The sequence below is a fragment of the Phascolarctos cinereus genome, unplaced genomic scaffold (genome assembly GCF_003287225.1).
Source record: "Phascolarctos cinereus isolate Bilbo 61053 unplaced genomic scaffold, phaCin_HiC Scaffold_9;HRSCAF=440, whole genome shotgun sequence".
NCBI classification, from domain to species: Eukaryota; Metazoa; Chordata; class Mammalia; order Diprotodontia; family Phascolarctidae; genus Phascolarctos; species Phascolarctos cinereus.
In genome coordinates, this window is record NW_027556402.1 from 61591595 (window position 1) to 61594731 (window position 3137).

The 3137-nt window shown below is 38.4% G+C and overlaps 1 pseudogene; it reads left to right on the forward strand.

Moving 5' to 3' along the window:
* Positions 1-1394: 1394 nt before the first annotated feature.
* On the forward strand, positions 1395-2345 carry LOC110195646 (ribonuclease H1 pseudogene; annotated as a pseudogene).
* The last annotated feature ends 792 nt before the right edge of the window (positions 2346-3137 follow it).

Below are 3137 nucleotides of genomic sequence, written 5' to 3' on the forward strand. Positions count from 1 at the left end.
CATTTTTTTTCTTTCCTTATTTTGTGTTTCAGTTTTAATGTGTAAGTTTAGTATATGTTTCTTTTACTTTTCTTATTATGTATTTAAGGTTTAGTGTTAGTCTAAAATAAAAGAAAAAAGAACAAATTAAGCCATGAAAAATATATAAACAAATATAAGTTAACATATGAATGTTTTACTTACTAAGATACACATATACACAGTTCAGCATCACCTCCTTCCTCTCTTCCAAAAATGCTTATTTCCTTATCTGGTAGGTTATTTATTCCCCACTAAATGGAAACAAGAAATAGGCTCTAAACTGAAACCCAAACATCAATGTACAGAAGTTCTGATGCACATAAAAAAAAAAAAGCATGGATAAAGGAAACGAAATGGAAATGAGCCTTCAAAGTTTTCCATTTAGTACAGAGATGGAAGAACCAAGATGTGATGGTGACTAGGAATGTCTACTCAGGGGAAAATGGAATATACACAGAAAACATAACAGGTCCATGTTTCATCACTAGGGCTAGGATGGAACTTTTCAACAAGTCACGGCTACGTCCTATGAGAAAATTAGGGAAATTGTGTGAACAAAACAGACTCTATGTTTTTAAAACTGAATCAATTTTGAGACTTAAGTTTTATGTTCTAATAAATTCTACCTGCTTGTTGATAATGGGAATTGAGTAAAATCCTGTTTCATTTCTAGGAAGTTCATCTGCTCATTCTCCCCCCTCTCAACTCCTGAAATCTCTCTCTCCATTCAGAAGTTCCCTAATCTTTCCTCCAGTTAGAAATCAAATTACCTAATTTTGTGTCCTGGTTTGTATCTTGTTAATTGTTTTCTTTTGAGGTATAAAAATCTATCTCCCCCTATATTTGGGATCCTGGACCCAATTTGTTACATAATTGGCACTCCTTGAAAAAAGGTGATATTCTCAGATCAAACCTTTGTTTTATCAGTTTTTCAAATTCCACCCATCACACCTGTAAGGACATTTGATGAATGGGGTGTGTGTGTGTGTGTGTGTGTGTGTGCGCGCGCTTGTTTGTGCAAATTCAAGTGTGTCTACCAGATTATGTACTTAAAACAGGGTATCACAAATGATATACTCTAGGCAAAATACCAGCAAACAATTGACTAAAGGGGAAGAGATTGCAAGTTCCCATTGTGTTTGTGTTAGTTGACAAATAAAAATAAACGTTCACTGAGGTAGATAGAGCTTTAAAGACATACCTCCAGCTTTCTCTCAATTATATGTCAGTCATATTACATTCCATGAAATATAAAATGCACTTTGATAAGAACAAAGATGTGGTGGAGAAGGTCACTGCGGCGGCCTGCGTGGAAGCTCCTGCCACACCCTGGGGACCGTCTTCCCCGCGGCCGCTATGCCCCAGAACGGGCCATGCTGAGGCTCTGGGCCGCTGTCCCCAGAGTTGTCGCGGGTACCTTCGGCCGCTGTGGCCCGCGCCGCCTGAGCGCCGGCGTGTTCTACGCCAAGGAGAGGGGCCGCAAGACCGGCGTGTTCCCCACCTGGAGTTAATGTCAAGCACAAGTGAACCGATTTCCTGCTGCCAGGTTCAAGAAGTTTGCTCCTGAGGATGAGGTTTGGGCCTTTGTCTGAAATACTGCAAGCCTTGATCGTTCAACAGAGCAGAAAAAGAAAAATGACACAGAATCCCCGAAAGTGAAGCCACACAAGAGACCCTGTGAGTCATCAGGTGAAGAGGAAGAGCCTTGCTCAAAACTTACAAAACAAAATACAGACTCAGTACCTTCACTTAGCAAAGATACATTTTCTTACATGGGAGATGCAGCTGTGGTTTATACAGATGGCTGCTGCTCCAGTAATGGGAGGAGGAAAGCACAAGCAGGCATTGGTGTTTATTGGGGGCCAGAAAATCCCCTAAATGTGGGTGATAGACATCCTGGGTGACAGACGAAGGGAAAAGCAGAAATACAGGCTTCCTGTAAAGCAATCGAACAAGCCAAGAATCAAAACATCAATAAGCTGATTTTCTACACAGATACTGTGTTTACTATAAATGGTATAACAGCTTGGGTTAAAGACTGGAAGAAAAACGACTGGAAAACAAGCACAGGAAAAGATGTCATTAACAAGGAAGACTTTGTTAAACTTGATACACTTATTCAAGGCACAGACATTAAATGGGTTCACCTTCCTGGTCATTCAGGGTTTGCAGGCAATGAAGAAGCTGATAGATTAGCAAGAAAAGGAGCTAAAAAATCTCAAGAATCAACACAGCATAATTTTTATAATCTAGTTAAAATGCAAACCAAGTACTCTTTAGTCATTATTTGTGTGAAAATTTGCCTACAAGACATGAACTATTGAATGTAGACTTGGGAACATTCTTGTTTGATCAGAAAGACTGTAGTTTTCTGTTGAAGTATGGTTCAGTATATTAAACTACCCTTCACTTTACCCTGACCAAAATATTTGTTTATTTTTGGGAATTGTTTGGGGTTTCAGCATAAAGTAGATATAGTTGACCAACATTGTTCTCATTTTTTTTTCTATTGAAGTTTGATTCTGAAATTGAGGAGTTAGTGTTTTGTTTTGAAACTCAGAAAGTGCTAGGTAAAGTGATGATAATGGTAATAATTATCTTCTGATCCACCCCAGGTGAGAAGAGTAAATGCATTCTCAGGCCACTAGAATACTAAAATTACTGTTTCCATATGGGGAAATAGCATTAGGAATAATATTTTTAAAAGTTAAATTAACTTTATAGGTCTCTCATTTTTTTTTAAAGGAACGCTTTGCAGCTAGAATAGAATTGGACGTGATACTAGGCTTCAAAAGATCCATAATTTCATCAGTGTGAGCATTTCCTCCAAAAAAAGATGGCAAACTGCTTGCCTTGGACTCTTTACTGGGGTTTTTGTTTTACTTTGTTGTTTTGACAGAAAAATTCATCAGCAGATGTCCAGCCTCTTGATGTTAAGCTTGTTGGAACTTAGCTTGGCTGGTTTGTGGATGACATGTGTATATGACAAAATGCAAAGCCTTTCCAGTTTGCTAGGACTTCTCATATCATAGACTGGTAGAATTACTTTCAGCAACCTCGACCCACTTTTACAACATAATGTAGGCGTTGTAGACTCTAGTCTAGATATACAGTAT